Source organism: Zonotrichia albicollis, chromosome 7 (genome assembly GCF_047830755.1).
Source record: "Zonotrichia albicollis isolate bZonAlb1 chromosome 7, bZonAlb1.hap1, whole genome shotgun sequence".
Lineage (NCBI taxonomy): Eukaryota > Metazoa > Chordata > Aves > Passeriformes > Passerellidae > Zonotrichia > Zonotrichia albicollis.
This window is the reverse complement of record NC_133825.1, coordinates 15,338,237-15,360,166: the sequence shown is the minus strand read 5'-3', so window position 1 is coordinate 15,360,166 and position 21,930 is coordinate 15,338,237. Positions and strand designations below refer to the sequence as shown.

Genomic DNA, 21,930 nt, shown 5'->3' with positions numbered 1-21,930 from the left:
CCTTGGGGTGACCGACAGAGGCAGGTTACGATCTGTGGACAAAAGGAGACAATAAAACAAAGAGAAGGGAAAAGGCTCCCTACAACCGCGGTAATTGGCCCCTAAGACTAGTAGTGCGTACGAAGAACCCGGGAAGGAAAAAGGATTGGTAAGTATTTCTCAGGGGGCAGGTACAGGGTGATGAATGTGTGTGAATGAGAGGCGGGCTGGTTGTCCCAGACCTGCCAAGTGAGTGCTGGAGGCTCCCATGCTGCGTTTTCTTCTTTTCGCGAGAAAAGCAGCCAGTAAAGAGACGAAGTGATTGATAAGAGAGTGAAAGAATCCCCCGGGGTGACTGGGACTGGGTCTCAGGCAGGGGTTGGACCCCTCGGAGGTAGGGAGCAAGGTTTCCTAGCCCAATCCACTAGGAAACGGGACAGGAGGGGCCGCTAAAGCCTGCTGGGATGAGGGATTTCTATTCCAAGAGCATCCAAGAGCAGGGTTGAGCAGAATTCTGTCAGAGTGAGGATATGCCCAAGAACACTCAGGGTGGGACAACACAGCTAGACTGGGGGATGAAAATTTTGCCCAACAGCATCCAGGGTTGGACAACACAGCTACACTGAGGGAAAAATTTTTGCCCAACAAGATCGAGGGTTGAACAACACAGCCGGATTGAGGGATAAAAAATGCCCAAGAACATCCAGGGTTGGACAACACAGCAAAACAAATTAAATGCCCAAGAGCATCTGGGGTTGAACAACACAGCTGAATTGAGGAAAAAATACTCAAAAGCATCTGGGGTTGGACAACACAGCAAGATTGAGGGAAAAATTGCCCAAGAGCATTTGGGGTTGGATAACACAGCTGGGTTGAGGGAAATCCAATAGCACCGGGACTGGCCAGTAACACCTAAACTTGTAATAGGTGATGTGAAAGTAAAAGGAACCTTATTGTTGTTTTGTGGTGTGTGAGAGTGAGACACACACAAAGTCAGCCTCAGTTTCCCGGGCAGGTGGGAAGGGGGAGGCAGTGGAGAGAGGAGTGAGTGACCTGCACACCAGGCTGCAGCTCCCGGGTAGGTGGGGGCTTCTGGGCCGAAGAGGAGTGAGTGACCTGTGAACCAAGCTAGCGTTCCCTGGGCGTGTGAGGGGCTGTAGCTGAAGAGTGTGAAAGACACACAGACAGCCTCACAGGGGAACGGACACCAGAGGCAGCAGAGTCAGGGCCCTTCTAGGGGGCCTGGTGACACCGAGACCTGGAGGTAAACCCCAAAGAGAAAGAGGGACCACAAAGACCTGTGATTTTCTAGCAATAAGGATCCACTTTGTGTCTTGAGAGTGTGAAGGAATGTGTGAAAGTGAATGAGAAATAAAAGTGAGTGAATGTAGACGAATGAAAGTATAGGTAATGTCGATTGTGCATTTTAAGCCTTACCATATCTCCTTGGAGGGAGGTGGATTGTATTGAAAAGCAGTGTGAGAAAAAAAGATTTTTTGGGTGAAAGTAGTTGAAAGAAAAGTGATATTTAAGTTGTTAGTAAAAAGTGAAAAATGGAAGCGGGGGATGAATAGATAGAATATTGAAAAATGAGACAAAAATCCAGTAAGGTGGATACAGGAAAGAAAAGCAGGAGGAAAAAAAAGTTACCAACAGAAATACCACAAGATAGCACTTTGGCAGTTATGTTAACAAACAGAAATACCACTCCTTGCAAAATACAGGATATGCAGAAGTTGATGAGAAAAAAACATGCAAACTTGTGAATTATATTCTTAAAAAGAGCATTAGAAAATTTAACAGAAAAGGAAGGAGTTATATATTGATTGAAGGTATGCCTTTGGAGTAGGACATACCTTAAGAAAAATTTAAAAAGGGAGATTACTTAATTAAAGAAGAAAAAGATTAGTACATGAGAAACTTATTTTTCAGGTTTTAGAGGCATTAAAATTATCTAAGAGAGATTGTAATAATACATATTAAAGGACACCAAAAGGTAAAAACCCAGAAATAAGAAAAAATATTTGGCAGATCAAGAAGCTAAAGATGCAGCAGAAAATAGAGCTGAAAGAGTTAATATTAACTCCAAATGAAGAAAAATTGGAAATTCCCAAGTTTAGAGAAGAAAAAGAAAAGGAATTAAAACAAGATAGGTGGTGAACAAGAGAAATCGGGGAAATAGAAACATCTTGATGGAATAGATAATATAATTATTAGATACATAGATATATATTAGATATATAGATATATAGATAATAACTAGATAATAAAACCCTTACTAGGGAACAGCAGAGGACATGTATCAAAAAGCCCGATGGGATACTCAGACTTTGTGTGATCATTTTATTAAAAGAATTATGGATGCACTGAGACTTAAGGAGTAGAAAAACAAGTACCTGAAACATGTATAATTTGCCAAAAGATAAATTAAAGAGTGATGAGAAAACCAATATGAGAAGGTCGTGAGTTAGCTTGTCAACCATTTCAAAGCATCCAAGCAGAAGTTTAGATTTAAGTTAAGCTCTGGATTTATTTGTAAAAACCGATTAATCCAGAAGAAAAAGAGAATATCACATGCTGGGGAGTGGGGAGGCTGTAAGAAAATAACATTTTTGAAAGGCAATAAAAGCAAAACGGGAAAGTATAAAGCTGAGAACAAATTACCTCAACCATTGCCGTTCATTCCCCCACTCGTTCGCAGCTGCACCACCCCTTCCAGCCCCTGTGCCGGCTCCGGCAGAGTCCGTCTGTCCCAGTCCGTCTGTCCCGGTCCGTCTGTCCCAGTCCGGCCGCCTGGCCCGCGGTCGCTCCGCTGGCCGTGCCGGGGCTGGGGGTCTGTCCTGCCGTGTGCACCGTGGTTACCGCGCTGACCGCACCGAGGGGGTCCCGTCTGTCCCGTCTGTCCCATCCCGGCTGCCCTGACTCTGTCGGCTCCCGCCGCTGCAGCGGGGTCAGTCCCGGCTTTGTCTCTGCCGGATCAGCCACCGTGAGCCGAGTGAGGGCGATCCCCGCTCCAGCTCGGCCTGCACCGGAACAGCCCCTCGGGCCATCCCAGCCACAGACCCCGCCTTTGGAGCCCCCAGACCCTGAGCTGTGCCGATCCCCTCGGGCGATCCCAGCCACAGACCCCGCCTTTGGAGCACCCAGACCCTGAGCTGTGCCGATCCCCTCGGGCCATCCCAGCCACAGACCCCGCCTTTGGAGCCCCCAGACCCTGAGCTGTGCCGATCCCCTCGGGCCATCCCAGCCACAGACCCCGCCTTTGGAGCCCCCAGACCCTGAGCTGTGCCGATCCCCTCGGGCGATCTCAGCCACAGACCCCGCCTTTGGAGCCCCCAGACCCTGAGCTGTGCCGATCCCCTCGGGCCATCCCAGCCACAGACCCCGCCTTTGGAGCACCCAGACCCTGAGCTGTTCCGAGTCTCCCGTCCTGCCCTGAGCTCCGGTCCCTCAGTAACCACAGCTCCGGCTGCTCAGGGAAACTCTCTAAAGGAATCACTTTATCCAAACACTAAAGTTCAGTTAGAAGAAAGCCCTCTCCTGATTCTTCCTAAAAATACGGGAGAAAGGCTGTAGAAGATAAAAATCCAAAAAGAATGGGATAAAGGGATTGGTCTATTTCCATTACGAAAGGTTCTCATAGGAGGGGACAGATCAGAGTTTGTTAATGCTCCTTTGACTTCGTCTGAGGTCTGAAATTTTAAGAAATAAATACAAGGGATATTTGGAGAATCCCATAGCATAGCTGACCTATTAGACCAACTTTTAAGTCTAAACATTTATACTTGAGAAGAGATGTGGTCGGTAATGAAAATAATATTTTTCTCAAGAAGAAAAGCAATTAATCAGAGCAACTGAAATAAAAGCTTAAGAAAAAGTTAATCTGCAGGGACCCCCAGAGAAGACAAAACGCCAACTGCACCTCCTGAGTGGGGTTAAAATAATGAGGAGGGGAGTAAACACACGAATAATTATTGTAATTACATAATCAAGGGAATAAATGAGACAGCATATCAAAGGCAAAATGCGAAAACAAAAGGTTTTTGAAGGATAGCTTTTAAAGGGGAAAGAAGAAACTCCAATTAAATAGATAAGCAATCTTGAGAGAAAAAGGAGAATGGTCCTAAGTAAGCAGAAGATCTGAAAATCTTTAAAGAAATGGGCACATTAAAAAAAATCAAGTCAGAGGCTCTAATTTCTTTTGGGGGGACAAATACCATCTGGAGCCTGTGACAACTTTAAAAGTGGGTCCCCCAAGAAGAAGAATTGGAATTTGTAATAGACACAGGGGCAGAGAGAACCTGACTCTTAAATGTTCCAAAAAGTTCTAGTGTGAGCAAACATATAGTGAAAGCAAAAGGGGCAAAAAGAGAAAGTTTTACATTTCTAGTCATTAAAGATGTGGTAATTGAGAGAAGAAACTAAAATTTAGATGGGAGATGTGTTATTTGTCCCAGGGGCAGGTAACAATTTATCTGGAGGAGTCTTACAAGTGCAATTAAGAATAGGAGTTATATCAGAAAATGGGAAAATGACAGCTAGAGTTTTGTAATTAGGCCAAGAAGACGAAGAAAAAAAATCAACAAAGAAGTTTGGGCTGGAGAAAGAAATAGGGGAAGATTAAATATCGACGCCATAAGAGTTACAATTGAGAGAGAAGGAAGAGAGAAGTTGAAGTAAGGGGGTGGTTAGCAAACTCTGAGATGTTGGAATGTGAAGTGATGACATCTTGGTGCTAGAAGACAGAAGTGTGAATGCGAGTTTTTGCATGAAAGGCAGGGAAGTGTCTTAACACATGGTTGTTAGGAGGTTATTCAATGCCACACTGGGGTCCAGAAAGGTTTTAGCAGAACAGGCCCTGCTTGAAGAGAGAAGAGGTTAAGTTGCCTAGAGAAAAAAAAAGAATATCAGGAGCACCTGGGGACGCCAAGTCTGGGGTTGTCAAATGTGGGAGGCGTCTGACTGCTCCCTGCGAGCGGCGGGGTCTCGGGGGCTGCAGCAGAGACCGATCCATGGAGGTGCCCCGGGCGGGGCTGGCAGCGGAGGACACAGGTTTGCCGGCCAGGAGCGGGCTGGCTCCGGGGCGGAACTGCCGGGGGTGCTCCCAGACTGTCGGGGTGCCGAGTCCGGGATGGGAATGTCAGCCCGGTAAGTGGGCCGAGAGAGAGAAGGGGGGAGAGAGAGGAGAAAGAGAGAAGGAAAGAGCAAGAGAGAGAAGAAGAGAGAGAAGAAGAGAGAGAGAGCAAAAGAGACCCAAGGCAGCCCCCAGGGTCCCCATGCCCGTGGCTGTTCTCCCGTGCTCCGGCCCTGCAGCCAAGGGGCAGCACCGGGGGAAGGATGAAGAACAGCACTGACAGCAAGGCTGTGAAAAGAGGGGCAGGGGGCCCGCACTAAAAGATAAACTCAAAGCAGAGATTGATGAGTCTCCAAACCTCACAAAGCAGTTAATTTTTCTTAAGGAAGAAGTTTGTTTGTTTTTTCTTTTGTGTGTTTTGTTTGCCGTTAACGAGAAGGTTTTATTTCCTGAAGAAGGGGCTGCTGTAGAGAAAGCTTTTAGCTAAAGCCAGAAAGTTTAGAAGGAAAGCGAATAGTAAAAGTTAATGCAGTATTATCTTTCTTTTTTTACTATGCTATTAAGGAGTCCTTTCCAGGTACCACTGAAGCAACAACAAGAATCAGAGAAAGAAGGTGAATTTCATGCCAGCAGAATCAAAGGACTTGTGAAGGAACCTGAGGAATGGACTATCACATTTAAACCGGGTGATACTGAACTGACTTTCCAATGGGGACTGAGTGGTAATAGTCTGGGAAAACCCAAATGATCCAAGAAATGTACAAAGAATAACACCTAATTAAGAAATAAGATAAATGCTTATATCACTAGTTTTGAGCTCTGCCTGAATAAAACATCTCCTTGGGAAGGAATACCTCAGATAGAAGGATCAAGACTGTTTTTGCATTCTGACCTTAGCCTGAGAATTGTACAGGGGAGAAGGGGAATTGCCATTTCCTTTAATAAACTTTATTTGATTCATTCCAATACTCGACATGCTAGCTGGGTTATAAGTAAGTGCTTAAATTGTGAGAGTAATTAGTATCGTAGTTCACAAAATTTATGCTCTTATTGCAAAAAGTGTTAAAGTAATAACTTAGTTTTGTGGATGGGAATTATTAGTGCCTGTTGAATGAGAGATACCTGAAGAACAATGGGAAACCACAGTTAAGGAGTGTCAAAACCAATTTGCCTAGAAATTAGTTAAGAGAAAGTGACAAGGAAATACAGGGCAAGACCAGATTGGCCTCTGTATTTTGCCACCAGGAAGATCAAATAGACCTGCTGTGGGTTGGAACCTCACAGGCATGGGAGGTGGGAGTATAAGCCATACTGGACCTCTGTTATTCCTGTTTCTGGCACTCATTTGTTGTCTTTTCCCTCTCGGGATACCAGCAAGATCATGTCATAAATGCTACAGAAAGCATCACGTGGAAAGAAGCCAACGTTCCTCCTTTATTACACACACCTATGTTAACAGCCACTGTTATAACCCATCCAAATTAAGAACCTGTAGGCAAAACGGAGTAAATTATTAGATTGCAAGAAACTTAGGAAAAAGTGGTAATAGATTTAGAATTGAATGTCCAAAAAGAGAGAGATGGATTTGTTTTAAATTTAATCTTGAAGATACAGTTCAAGATTTGGTAAAAAAACAAATAATAAATGAAAAGGTAAAACCAGCACAGCAATCTAACTCTGTATTGATGTCAAATTATCTGTTGAATCGTATTACAAGACTCCAAGCAGTTATAGAAATGATAGCACATAAGGCTGCTCAAGCATTAGAGTTAATATTAAGCCAGCAAAGCCAAACAAAAACTGTGGTGTATCAGAATAGGTTGGCTTTAGACTATTTATTGGCCAAAGACGGGCATGTTTGTGGAAAGTTCAATATATCAGATTGTTGAAAATTGATGACCATAGAAAAGTCATTCTAGACAAAGCAAAAGAAATCAAAGAAGAAAAATATATAAGCATATATTAACCCAGGTACCAGTCCAAACATTAGAAAACAACGTTAAAATCTAGCTGGTGAGGTAATGTATTAGAAGAAATTAAGATCTTTCATTTTTTGTTACAACTGTTTTTATATTTCTTACTTGTGTAATTCGGTTTTATTTTGCCAGCATAGCCCAGAAGATGCAAGTAGATAAAAATATTGCTCAAGCCAAATGATTTACAAAGAATAAGAGTGGGAATTGAGAAAAATGCATGTATTTTATGATTGGCTTTTCGCAAATATTAAAATGAATATTATATGTGTTGTGTTAGAAAGTAATGCTGTATTAATTCTCTTAAGTACTGTGTTCAATATAGTTTTAGGTTATAAAAATTGTTAAAATAGAAACTATGCTATGTAAGATGCTTTGTTTAACAAGAAGGGCTTGCAGCGAGATAACAGCCACATGACACCTAAAACTTTCAGAGAAAGAGAATTTATTGCCTTCTTATCAGAATAAACAAACTTCTTCCGACCTCAAAGGCACTGTTAGGATTAGAAGGAAGAAGCTGACATTGATCAGAGGGAATCCTGTGTTTGAATGGAATTTATGCATCATGTATGAGGTGTAGAATATTGAACGGGCTATTGTTCTCAAGGGTCAATCCTTTGTTAACGGGTGTCCTTTTTTGGGCTCGTGATGCCCAGAATAAGGTACCCGGACCGTCTGTAACTCTTTGTTTTTATTGTCTCATATTGTCCTAAACATTTTATTACTATTAAACTTTTAAAATTTTTAAAAACAAGTGATTGGCGTTTTTCACAGGTCCCTTTTCCTTAGCGCGCAGTTTTCGCACAGCATTCACAGCGGCCGTCCCCTCCCACCGCGCCTTTGCAGCTCAGGCAGATAAAGTGTATTCCAATTCTCGACGACATCCACCAGTTTTGATTTTGCACGGGAGGTACTTTAAAAAGCGAGGCAAAAGTTTTAGCTACTAAAAGCTGTACAGCTTCTAAGACAGTAAAGAAGAAATTAAATCCCAAACAAGAGAAATAAAGAAGTGCCTTAATCTTAAAGCTAAAACCCTCTGGCAAAACTATGGAAAGAAGACTTTTTTCTCTAAGACTTAAAGGTATGGAGAGACATAGTTCTAATTAATATCAAACAAAAGGCTCCACAGCAAAGCAAACAAATATTAAAGTCATTGTAATCCTATAAGAAGTTGAAACGGAGAGAAGAGTAATAAAATTATGTGCCTCCAAGAACAAAAATCTCTGTTAGAGTGGGCACAATGGGAGGCCGGGCCGCCAGCTCCGCCCCCCGAGCCCCCGCCGGCCGGCACCCAGGCCCCTCGGCGTCTTTCGGCGTGGCCCCGCTCCCCGCAATGCCGTTGCCCACAGCCTCCTCCCCGCCGCCCCTGCCCCCGGACGGCCGCACTCCATCCAAGCCGCTGCTGCCGCTGCCCGCGCTCCTGAGAGCGACACTGCTGGCCCGGCTCGGCTCGTGGCGGCCCCGCCCCTGAAACGGGAGCTGCGGCCCGGAGTCCGCCTGCCGAGGGGCAAGAAGCAGCAGCCCCGGGCTGCTCACCATTGTGCCCCGCATGATTCCCTGCCCCGGCGCCTCGGAGCCCGGGCACACCGAGCGCCGGCACGGCCGCTGCGGCTCCCCGTCTGGGCACATGGAGAAATCCGGCACATGGTACTCGCCAGAACCCCGAGGCCCGAGCTGAGGCAAAACTGACCGCGAGTCGCACCTGTGCTGAAGCCTCTTCCCAGCTTTATTATAGCCTTGCCGGGCTCTGGGCGCGATAGCCGCTGCGCCTCCAGTCTAATGGGCGCGATTCGTACCCACCCACTTCTACACGGACAGCGGCAGTGTGGGAGGGGTTTTGGCCGATCTGAGCAATCAGCGGCGGGAGCGCAGCCAATCGCGGAGCGGAGGCTCCCCCGCCGCGCCCCGGCGCTCCCCGCTGCCTTCTCCGGGATCGGTTCCTTCACCCTTCCGGCGCCTCCCGTCGCTGCCAGCCCGGATTCGGGATCTGAACCCGAGTACCTTTGGCCCGGCTGAGCGCAGTGCAAACCCCCTGCGGTGGCGGCAGGCGCGGGGCTGCCCCGCCGAGCCCCGGGCGGGTCCCAGCTCGGCTCTCCCCGCTCGGCTTTTCCCTCGCTGCCGCCGGCGCTTTCCCCGCTCCCGGAGCTCGGCTTTGCCCTCCAGCTCCGCTTGGCCCCGGGCGAACTCACTCCCCTCCGTGGCTCCCCAACCCTGCGAATCACTGGCATTTGCCGAAGGGCTCTGACTGCCCCTGGCTACTGAAGCCTCACGCTCGCCTAGAATGCCGTAAACATGTGCTGAAATGCTTTTCTAAAGTTAGTCTTGTGTTTTTCGTGAACTCTGATTTCTCTGAGAATTGTTACTGGGAAGATTCAAAGCGGTACATGCAGTGCCTCATTATTATCATGTGCAGAATAACACAATCTAATTTCTTTAGCAGAAATGCTGAGAACATTTACCACATGTGTCCTGGGGTGATGTTATGATGCTTGTATCCCCATTCATCTGTTCTGTGCCTTTAAGACCGGCTCTGAAGAGTGGAAGTTTTGTTTGGGTTTCTCTTATCAGAGACACAGAGACAACCGGTACATAGGGCTGTTTTTTCACTTCTGGCTTCGGCTTGCTGCTTTTGCTTGCTCCCTTTTCCTGCTCTTGCTTTTGCTCTGCGTTCGCCTCTGCTTATTAGCTAGTTTAGCTAAACAGTCCACCTTCCTTCCTGGACTGTTTCTCCTCTCCTGTTTCTGTGACCATCTCGAACGTGCTCTGGACTGGGACCCGGGAACACAGAAGGTTCGGCTGCAGCAGCTGCCCCAGCGCCGGAGGGACTGAGAACAGAGCAACCACCCCCCAGAAGAGACTTTCTGATTTTGTCATCTTTCTCAGAGCGGTGTCATCGGGTATTGTTCATTTTGTGTGCTGGGGGGTGCTGGGCCAGTCAAATAAACAGGTTCTTTCCACCTCTCTCTGAGGAATTTTTCCCGAACCGGTTGGGGGGAGGGGCCGTATGGGTTCTGCTTTCTGGAGGGGCCCTCCTTTGCAGATTCTTTAACAAATTTGCCCTAAAGCAGGACAACATGGTATTACACTAAATACAATCTCGAGAAGCTCCCGATCTCTCGGACACTTTGCCAAATTCTACTTTATTGTTTCTTTTAGTAGAATTGAGCTTTAAAAGGTTTCAGTAAATTCATTAAAATTTGTGGCTGCCATGAGTTTTTCTCAATGTTAAATTACATAGGGTCAATGTATTTGCCACACTTCTCTAATCCCTGCAGTAAATCCATCAGGCCATTATTTCAGCCACGCTTGGTTCACATTTTCAGTGCCTTTTGGTATTAATAGCAGCAGACTAAGTTACATTTTGTAGAACCCAGAACTTTTAAGGATATTGATTGCTAGTTCAGTTCTGGTTTATTTGAATATGATTTTAGCAATGTTAAGATTAAGCAAGGTTAGATCTGAGTAATGTTACCTTTATTACTCTATTGAGTTAATTTTTTACTAATCTTTTATGTGAAGGTGGATTTCTGTCAGATTTGAGTGTTGCTGAGTTTGGACAAGATCAGGTTTCAGTCTTCTTCACTTAAGGCCATTTCATGTTTTATTTCAGTTTTAAGATCAGTTTTTATTGAGTATGAAAGATGTTACTTTAAATTCCCTTAAGTGTACCTCGAATGGTACTGAGGTGACATTGAATTACACTGCAATTAATTTTAAGACCTAAGTTAATTTTCTTTAAATATGTTTGTTTACATTGCAAGATGTGATTATTTTCTTCTAGAGAAAAGACAGATCCCACTGAAACAGCTGTGATGAAACACTGATAAACACCTGCTTTTGGATACAAGAAGATACAGTTTGTGGGGCCCTTGATCCTCTCACAGATTGCACAGGTGTCAGTGCTGCACTGCCTGACAGGATCATTGATTGTGATCTCTTCTGGTTTATCTTCCACAGATAACACAGGAGAGTGGGTGGTTGTTCCACATTATGGCTGTTATCCATTGTAAGCTGTTCAGTGTTCCATTGCAGTGGATACAGGAATGCTGGGAGAATATTGTCTCCAATTCCTGAGACAGTCACTGCTGATGTATTGGTTCCATCATGTGAATTCACTCATTTTTATAACAGGCATTATTCATAAGACACCATTGCCTTATTTATAACTGGCTTTTCATGAACTTTGACATATCTTTGTGTGACTATCTACAAGACATGGTGTCACTTTGGGATCTCTCTGTTTTGTTCTGCAGCTGCAGATGCATCTCTTTGAACAGGCTGTCTGCAGCCGTTCCCTGCACTGCCTGCTCAGCCTTGAGTCCCTTCTCTTGTTCCAGCAGGGTTGCTGTGCCTTGACCCAGGGCTGTCTCATGATTTTCCTGTGTTTTCAGAGTTCCAGGATGAGATCTCTGGGCTCTGTCGAGAGCCTCATCTGAGCTGAGCTCCTGTGGTCTTTCCTGACCCTTTGGTGGCATATCCTCATGGGACAGGTCTGTGACCTGCTGAGGGCAAGGCTGCTCCTGCTCTGTGGGAATCAGACACAGCCCCAGGTATTCTCACAGGAGCACTCCAGCACTTTGCTGTGTTTGGGGCATCTCACAGCTGCTATTATTGAGAGATTCGTTTTTAAGGTGTGTGAGGGAGACCCTCGCAGCGAGGGTCTGGGCTCTGGCCACGCCCTGGCTCTACCTGGTTGGAAAATTGCCAACAAACTCAGATGTTTTCTGCCTCAAAACTATATTCAAGTCCCTTGGACTTGGCAATTTGACCCTATAGCAATAGGGCAGCTGGATCTATTTTTAAAGTGAGCTTGGACACCTTTCCTGGAAATGGAGCTCCAGGTCCTCACTGAAATGAGGTTTGGCAGCTGTTGCAGGCTCTGGGTGATGGTGCAGTATTTAAGACATTGATGATCATCCAATTTCACAAGTGTTATTAATTACATGCATTATCTGCCTTATTCTTGATTACTGTCAGTTTCTTGTTTCACTGCATGTATTGTTTTGTTTTGATGTTCCCTTAACGTTCATAGCAAGAGACATGCATGTTATTTTTAAAACAAAAAGAAAGGGGAATTGGCTCCTAAAGAATGTCTGAACAATGCAATATTTGTACTAAAAGTATTTAAAGGATTTTTTGTAACTGTCACAGTGAGGGTGGCTGTGACAAACCTCTCTGGTTCCCTGACTTCAAGCCAGGGTTGTGAAAATGAAAAGGAGCTGGTTCGATGGAGCTGCCCAGAAAGAACTTTCATAAAGGGTGAGAAACAACAAACGTGGGGAAGCCATGCACAACAAGAGGGGCGGGATCCAGAGACCCCAAACAAAGGGGAAGCAACAATAGATACACTCAGGGGTGGAACATTCTGGAACTGTAACCATAAGGGGGAAACAAGTAAGCACTAGGGGAACAGAACTTTGCAACTTAACATAAAAACACCAATGGCTCATGGGGGAACTCTCAGGCTGGCCCTGAACTAAACAAATGATTCCCACGGCTGGAAACCAATGCCTGGCTCTTTTGGGGTAAAATCCAGGTGAGTCTGAGTCCCAGCTGGGCCAAGTCCCACACATGAGGATCTCCAGGTGAGTGTGCAATGGCAAGGCCTGGCTGATTGATGGACTGAGGCAGAAGGGGTGCATGTGTTTTATCAGCAGCAGCTTTAAAGGGGTCACCTGCTCACCTGATCAGGCATCAATGGCCTCCGAGCAAGTGAGGCCCAGGGAGAAGAGAGGTGACCTTGTCCCCACTCAGCCTTGGTGGCCAGGACAAAGGCAGAGGCAGGACTGCCAGCCCATGGCTGTGCCTGGAGACTTGGAGAGGAAACTGAACAGAGGCCTTCTGTCCTGCAGTATTTACCACCCTGATGTTGTGTTCTACCACCCCTCTTCAGCTATTCCTGCTCCAGGCTTCCAGAAAGACATTCAGTGATGCCAAGGCCAACATTCCCAGCTGCTGGACTTCCTCCTGCCAGGGCAGCACAACCCCTGAGTTCCAGCCATAGGGACTTTAGAACTATTGTCATTTATTTCCATTCCCTAAGAGTCATTGGACATGATCTTTGTGTTCGCTGATGCTGCAAGACCCTTTGTCAGTGACATGATTGGACTAGAGGATACAAAATTGGAGTATTGATTGACTGTAACCTGTCTTTCATGCGTCTTATCCTGTACCTAAGAGATAACCAGTAATAACCTTAAAAAGATTGTAATCTCACAGGAACAAACTGTTTTAAACATCAGAATGCATAAGCTTTTCTTTTTTTAACAAAAAGAAGGAGAATTGTTGCATATAGGTAGAAATGCTATAAAAGAAATGCCTTACAATATCATGGTTTAGGCCTGCTGATTGGGCTGGGTGCAGCTCACAGCTTGTCTGTTGATTCCCATGAGAGAGAATCAGAGGAATCAGAATCAGCCTACAGAACAATCTATTGTTGTAAAGAAAAACAGGTTCACACTCTCAAAACCAAGAAATCTGTCCCATGCAAATCAGTGAAAAATATATATATAAACCAACCAAAAATGGTGAGGTTTAGTGGAAATGCAAAATGCCATTTACTGTCCAATGAACTGTCGGAGTATTGTGAGCCAATTAGATCTAACACGGTGCCAGCTGATAATCCTCTAAAATATGAGCTGTGCAGTACAGATGAGCCTTTTCTGGATAAAGAAACGGGTTGCAGTTGTTTTTATTGTGAAAAATCAAGGGGGGCTTTTCCTCAATTTAGCCTCCTAAAATAAGTGGCAATGCAGTTTCGTTCTCAATTTCTCTCACTGAAGCCCATTCTGGGGGCTTTTTCACATCTTTTTCGTCTGTGAAGATCCTTACAAAAGGAGACTCCCCCTCGATGGAACACTTACAATGGCACCCTCGGCGATGCCAGCGCAGGGGGCACACGGGGGAAGCCGGCACCAGGAACTCGCCAGAACCCCCCGGCCCTCACCGCGGCCCCCTCCGCCCACAGCGAGCCCCGAGCTTGGGCAGCACCGACCGCGGGTCCCACCTGGGCTGGAGCCGCCTCCGAGCTCCGCCGGCGCCGCTCCCTTCCTGGCCAGATACAGCGGGCACGGCGCAACAGGACAGAGAAAATGTCTGGAGCGAGAGGGATTTTGGACGTCGTGAGAGAGCAGTGTGTGGGGAGGGCAGCGGGGGGCGAGGAAGAGAGGGGAGAAGTCAGATCCCTCCTTCTTCCGAAAAAAAACCGTTGTAAGAAAAAGGGCCCCAGGCCGTTGGAGCTGGGGAAGAAGCGCAGCCCTGGGGATACCGCTCCTGGGGCTCTCAACAGTGAATTATCGTGGGAATTCTTGGGCTGGGCTGGGCCAGGCCAGGTGCCCGGTACCAACAAAAGCGCTCTGAGCCTCTGCTGCTGCCCCTGGGCAGACAACAGAACACAGCAGGAAAGGCTCGGGGGTCGGGAAAAGGCCAGGCAGAGATCACTCCCCGGTCACCGGAATAAAGGGACACGACTGGGGGGAATTCTTTCAATTTATTATGGCACAAATCAGGGCAAGAGAACGAGAGGTAAAGCAGCAGGGTTCAGCCTCGGAACCAGGACTGTGCCCTCGGCCCCCGGCAGCCGCAGCAGGGGGATAAAGGATCCCCGGGCCGAGCAGCGGCTCTGCCCCAGCACGGGGATGTGTCCGGAGCCCCCGCTCCGGGCCGGGCTCGCAGGGCCGAGCGCGGAGGAGGCGCTGAGCTGCTCCTGGAGCTTCCAGCGCTGCTGGATCCAGCGGGCGCGGCACAGGCTCTGTCAAACACTCCAGCTCCTGAACTTCGGGAAATAACAAGTGGTTTCTAAGAAGTGACTTTGATGTCACTGAGCCGGTGATTATGGATTAATCTCGCACTAGAAAGCAGTCTTCACACCCTACTGCTCTTTGCATCACCCAAACAGTTTGGAGGTTGCTGCCTGGCAGCTCTTGAGTTGTATCTTCCTTGACAATCCTATCAGCCCCTTGTTTAATTATAAAAACATAAATAAAACGCAGAGACCATTGGCCCGAGTCTCAGGATTAGGATATCTTTTCCAAAGATAGGAAAAAACGATTGTTTCTGCTAAACCATAGAGTTAAAAAGTTCATGTTACGCACATATATTTTTAAAAGGAAAATAGAAAAATAACAATTACTGTGCCAGTAGTACTCCAGCCTATTTATGCTCTGTTCTTTCTCTTCCTTTAGCATCTCTAACGTTAGTTTAAAAAACCCAAAACAAAGCAAACAAACACACAAAAATAGAAACAAACTAAAAATACCTATTGAATTTAAGCTGAAGGAGAAGCAATCTGGCTGCAGGCTTGTGGCACTCCACTGCCTGAGTTCCAGTAAGGGAGCTCATCCCCTCTGCACTTCCAAGCCAGATCCCAAAGTCCTGAGTGAGCATCAGCTTTCAGCTTTTTGAACACTGAACTATAAGAAAAGCTGCTGGGGAGGCCCATGCTCCAGGCACATCTGTGCCATTTCATCTCTCCAGCTCTCTCAGCTCAGCTCGGCTCTTTTCCTCTCCTTGCTGGCTTTGGCTCATGCATTTCTTGAGGGGCTGCCCTGCACTGATCAGAGCATGAACTGACCATCAGACAAACAGCTTCTGGCACTGTGGCTCTATCCTAAATGGAACATTTCCCAAAGGAATTCCAGGGCCTCCATTTCACTTAAAATGTCTTTTAAAGGAACGAGGTTTGATGCACTCCCATTTCTAAACAAGGAGTGCACAACGCTCCTGCACTCCCTGCCAGGGTCATTCTTTGAGCCTTGCACAAAGGCTTTAAAGCAGCACAGAGCTTGTTCAGCACCAACAACTTCATCCAAAATTCAAATCAATAGCATGGGCAGAGCCTGACTTTAAAACCTACTCTAAAACTGAATTAAAGAGCAATTCCATTGCCAATTGACAAGATGAGAAAGGTTTCCGTAGCAGCTATTGAGATGACAAAGTAAGGGAGAGGATGGAGCATGGAGTGGGGCGAAGAAGGGGAAAACCTGCATTTGCACAGTGGGGTTTTAACCATCATGGTCACATCTCAAGGACTTGTAGAAACCATTCTAATTTCAAGAAAGGAAAATGTTCCAGGATGTTTCTCATTTCAGCAGGAGCCTTAGGAAGCCCTCAGCAGCAGGAGATTGGGATAACTGCAAGGCTGGTTTCTGGAGCAGAGGGAGCCGGGTGTGCTCCTCAAAGCCAGACGTTCACCCACAGCAGCCAGAAGGCAGAAAAAACAAGGACCCAACAAAGCCTTAAGTGGGAAACGGGTTATCAAGGGTTTTATGTGGAAAGAACAGGGTCTGGGAAATAGGAACTGGAAGGTGAGAGAGGAAGGAAAACGGGAGGCAGCTGAGGCCTCTTGGCATTCGAACAGAAAAGAGAAAAAAGGCAGAATAGAGGAGGCAAAAAAAGGCTGGGACTAAATTCTGACACAGCCGGCACGGCCGCTGCGGCTCCCTGCCTGGGCACACGGAGCGGCTCCCGGCACACAGGGCAGCGCCGAGAAGCCTCGGCCCCGGAGCAGGCAGGATGCGCTGCTTTCCGCCCGCCTCGGCGCCTGCAGCGCTTTGGGCTCTGAGGCACTGAGTTCAAGTTCATGCCGTGCCAGCCCCGAGCCGGGCACGGACACCTCCCGCCCCAGCAGCCGCCCCTTTGCCCGCCCTCAGCACCGAGCGGGGCACATCCAACCGCGGGTCCCACCTGGTCTGGAGCCGCCCCCGAGCTCCGGGTGCGGCCGCCGCTCCGGCCCCGGTCAGAGCCGCCGCTCCCGGCCGCTGCCGCCGCAGGGCGAAGCCGATCTGGGTGTGGGAGGGATTTTGGCCGTGTTGAGCAAACAGCGCCCGGGGGAGGAGCGAGGGGAAATGAGGAGAGGAGGCGAGTGAGGGAGCCTGGCCTGGGGTCACAGCAAGGACAACTATTTGGCAGGGAGCCCGAGCAGCTGGAACGCACACTGGGTCATGATAAATGCAAAGAGACGTTGTGCAGGGAGCCCGAGCAGAGAAGAAGGAACCTGGTCGGCGTCCAAAGCACTCATGGAGTCTTTCCAGGGCACAGCAATCATAGCTTGTGAGTCAGTTAATTATTGTTTGTAAATGGAGATGTGCTGTTTGGAGATGTGCTGGTTGGAGGCCTCCCGGGGCACAGTGATCATGAAATTACAGTGTTCTCGCTATTTGGTGACATCAGGAGGAACATCAATAAAATTTTTACATTAGACTTCCTGAGGGCAGACTTGGGCCTGTTTAGGAGACTTATTCAAGTTCCCTGGGAAGCAACCCTTAAAAACAAAGGAGTTCAGGAAGGGTGGGCATGCTTCAACGCAGAGATCTAGAGGGTACAGGAACAGACTGTCCCTGTGTGCCAAAAGAGGAGTCGAGGAGGCAAACGTGCAGCCTGGATGGGCAATGAGGTTTTGAAGGAACTTAGGAATAAAAGGAGGATGTATCAGCTTTGGAAGGAGGGTCAGATCTCTCAGGAAGTATTTAAGGGGGTTGCTAGGGTATATAGGGAAAAATTAGTGATGCCAAAGCTCAGTTTGAACTTAATTTGGTAACTTTTGTAAAGGATAATAAAAATGTTTTTACAAACATACTAATGGTAAAAGGAAGGGTAAGACCAGCCTATGCTCTTTTTAAGATGCAGGAAGGGAACTTAGTAGTAACTGAAGATGAAAAGGCAGAGGTGCTCAATGCCTCCTTTGTCTCAATCTTTAGTGGGAACACAGCTTGTCTTCAGGACAAGTGTCCTCCTGGGCTGGTGGATGGTGCCAGGGAGCAGAATGGGCCCCCTGTCATCCAGGAAGAGGCAGTCAGAGAACTGCTGAGCTGCTTGGATGTTCATAAATCTGTGGGCCCAAATGAGATCCACCCCAGGGCGATGAGGGGGCTGGCAGATGAGCTTGGGAAGCTGGTCTCCATCATTTACCAATAGATCTCTCAACTGTTATTAGCATAAGAAGGCCAGAGTGGGGACATTAATTTTAATTTAATTTATTATCAAACAAATCAGAGCAAGGGAATGAGAATGTAATATATGGTAGGGATAATTCATGTTATTAATGTATATAATATTGTGAAATCCAAACCATGTCTTTTGACCACCTTAGCCAGGAGCAGCTGTCTTATTCAGATTCAACAGGTTCCTGGAAACATATCTGGATAACCGCTGACGCCTTAATGTAAGAATAGAGGCTCCCAGGATGATGATCATCGGTTTCCCGAATTGTCAGGAGCCACCCAAGAGCGATTATCCCCTTGCCGATTGAATCTATCAAGATAGTCAGCGGCGCCCAACTGATACATCCGAAGACACGACTTCCTGGAGCCTATTGACACTGACTACACACCTGGACCCGGCTTTCGTCCAGCTCTGCACATGGAAAGAAACAGCGATGCATATGAAGAGGTACAAAGGAAATTTGGTCATCTTTACCTCAGGCAAAATAAACTGTATAAAACCTTGCTGCAAGAGGAAGCATGTGTGAACCAAGGAGGAGACTCTGACACTCTGGAGGTCAGATCCAGGTTCACCCAGTGTTGATCCCGGGCTCAACACTGTATCTTTGGCTGTGGTGGTTTCGAAGATCGGACTTCAGTCTCGCAGACAAATTAATAAATCTTTGATAAAGTTTTGATAATTTTGGCTCATGATTTGATCACTTATAACAATCTGGTGACCCTGACGTGATTTGCATTTGGGATTCGGGACCCCTTCCCGCCTGGACGGCGCCCCACTGATTTCAGCAGTCTGAGTGGGATTGGAGTCTGCGAGGTCAAATCAAAAATCACCAAACTGAAACTGGAGCCACAGCCAAAGAGGGATATAAACGGGCCCAGTTCTTGGAAACTCAAAAATATCCAGGGGAACTCCGAGCCCGAGGTGCTTTTTCCACTCAAAAAATTGATGTCCACGACGAATCCACACAGGAAAAGGAACCGTGAGTAACGCGTGGTTGATTGGGGTGTGACCGAATGTGTGTTTGAAACGTGACTCTGTCACGAAGGGAGTGCAGACCCCACGACTGCAGTTCCACCATCTTGCGAGGGGTGTGGTCTGTCAAGGGGGAAGCAGAACGTTTTGCTTGACACATGCGGGACCCGAGGCTTGGGGGGAGTTTGAAGAGGAAAACTGGTCACGGTTGGGTCAGGAGGGGGAAGAGATGGTCCTAGAAAACTCTAGGAGTTCGTCTACCTTCTGATCTGGGGAAACCAGGTAAGAAAACTGGAGATCAGTTGAAAAGTCAGCAGTATGGTTCTTCACTTGACTGAGTAAGACTGGCGGCGTTTCACAAGCTCAGGAAATCAACATTGGACAAGGATTCGGGACTTGCAATGAATGCCCCAGCCAGAGGGGATAAGGTGAGAAAAATCATAGGAGGGATTTTTGGAAAAATGGGGTTGGGAAAGAGCAGGTTTCAGAGAAAACCCCAGGAAAAATCTCCCCAGAAACTTTCTCCTGGGAAAGTTCTGCCAGAAGTCCCAAGAAATAGTCTGTTGGGGTGGAGGCTAGAACATTGGGATGAGAGCCCAGGAAGAGCGGGCTGATCCAAGGAGAAAACGATCCATTTTTGTATGGAAAAATGGGGAGGAAAGGAGATTGGAAAATACATGGTGTGGCCGGTGTTTGGCACATTTGAGGCTTGGACTTGCAAGTCCTTGTATGATCACGTATTTGATCACCAGTCACAGGATTTTGAGGAAATTGAGTATGCCAAGATGTGGAGGTACGCTTGTATGAGTTTATACCTGGTACGAGTCCTCCGGCGGGTGGCAAACAGGGAAAGGAATGGGAACCTTTGGAAAATCTTCCACCTCCTTACCTTGTTCCTCCACCCCAGCCTGGACCACCTCAGGCACAGCCGGTGCCCATGCTGCCTGTTGAGGCAGCGATCCTGCTGGGTCAGCTCTCAGCACTGCTGCTCCAATGGGAGCAGGCTGCAGCACCTTCCCCTCCACGTGAACAAGCGGCGGCAGTGACTCCGCTCCCATGTGAGCAGCTGCTGCCGCTGACCCTTCCCAAAACCAAAGAAAAACAGGTAACCATCCCCAGACACAGCTCTCCCCCAGCCCATCAGACAAGGCTGCGGACAAGGAGGGCAACCACGGGAGACAGCGGGGATGAGGAAGAGAAGCCCGGCTTCTTCCCTTTACGGGGGTGCCGATGGCTGCGGGAGAGATTGGCTTTGTACATGCGCCAATCGACACCAATGATGTGAAGGCGTTCAAGAAAGAGATGGCAAAATTGATGGATGATCCTTTGGGGGTGGCGGAAAGGCTAGATGAATTTCTAGAGACCAGCATATATACCTATGAGGATCTCCAAGCGATGCTAAGATCGCTGTTTAACAACGAAGAAAGAGAAATGATCAGGCAAGCTGCAATCAAAGATTGGGAAAAGAGAAACCCCAATGAGGGGAGCGGGGATGAGAAGTAGCCAAACCAGAAACTGTCCTGGAATGCCCAGATGGAGGAGGGGAGGCAGAAAATTATAAATTTGAGAAATATGATAATTCAGGGTATCAGGGAAGTGGTACCCAAGGGACAGAACATAAGCAAGGTACTCAGGGAGTGGCAGGGGAAGGATGATACTCCCATGGAATGGTTGGAGAGACTCCGCAAGGGTTTCAGAGTGTATTCGGGGATGGATCCCGATTCTCCGGTCAGGCTGGTTTTGCTAAAAACTCAGTTTGTGGCAAAATCCTGTGAGGACATTCAGAAAAAGTTAGAACAGATAGATGGATGGTAGGAACAAAGGTATTGGAGGCTGCGGCAAGGGAAGCACAAAAGCAGGAACAGGGCAGAGACACGGCGAAAAAGGTGCCAGCAAAGAAAAAGAGTTCTTCACAGGAAAAAGGATTGAACAATCAGAGGAGAGGTTTTGAGTGCTATTACTGAAAGCAAAAGGGACACATCCAAAGGAATTGTCCCAACAAAGCCAAAGACCAGACGATGTTTCAAGAAGATTAGAGATGTCAGGGGCTTTTCAGTTTGGGGTCCAGAACACTGAGGGAGCCCGTGATAAAATTAGAAGCAGGACCCCACAGGCAGGAAATGTGGTTTATGGTAGACTTGGGGGGTGGAACGGACAGCGGTACAACAGCTGCCGAAGGGGTGCTCTCTGAGCAACACTTCCATGATGGTAATCGGGGCAGAGGAGGAATCTTTCGAGGTTCTGATCATAAAAGATGTACAAACAGAAAACAAAACGCATACAGGAAGGGATTTAAACCAGTGATTGGCGAGTTGATAAAGAAAGGAATGTTGGAGCCGTGCATGTCTCGGCACAATATCCCAGTTCTGGCTGTGAAAAAGACAGACGGCAGCTTTATGCTGGTGCAAGATTTACAAGCTGTGAATCAGAGAACTAAGACTTGGTTCCCCATGGTCTCTAATCCTTACACTTTGTTAAACAACATTTCTCTTGAGGACACGTGGTACAGCGTGATTGACTTGAAGGATGCTTTCTGGACTTGTCCTCTGCTGGAGGACAGCAGAGACTATTTTGCATTTCACTGGGAAGATCCAGAGATGAACAGAAAGCAGCAACTTAGGTGGACGTGACTGGCATTTTTCACAAGCCTATTAGCTGAAAACTTTTGCCACACCATGCTACTGTAAAAATGCCTATTATATGATTGGCTATTCTCAATATTAAAATGAATTCTATATGTGAAATACACCAACCACTTGTTTTTAAAATTTTTAAAAGTTTAATTAAAATAAAATGGTTATAAAAATAGCAATATAATTATAGAGTAATAAATAATTTAGACAATTTGGATTAAGACAATATAAGGCAATAAAAACAAACAGTTGCAGACAGTCTGGGTACCTTTTTCTAGGCAGCATAGGCCTGGAAAAGGACACACATTAACAGAGGATTAACCCTTAAAAGCAACAGCCAGTTGCACATTCATACACT

General features: G+C 47.0%; 1 protein-coding gene across 1 annotated transcript in view; it reads right to left on the bottom strand.

The window, feature by feature from the left end:
* The window catches only part of LOC141729645 (C-type lectin domain family 2 member B-like), a 100,870-nt gene extending 92,080 nt beyond the window's left edge, over positions 1-8,790 (bottom strand). The window contains exon 1 of the mRNA XM_074544394.1: positions 8,729-8,790. The gene's annotated coding sequence lies outside the window, so the exon portion shown is untranslated. The remainder of the gene's footprint in view (positions 1-8,728) is intronic.
* Positions 8,791-21,930: the final 13,140 nt, after the last annotated feature.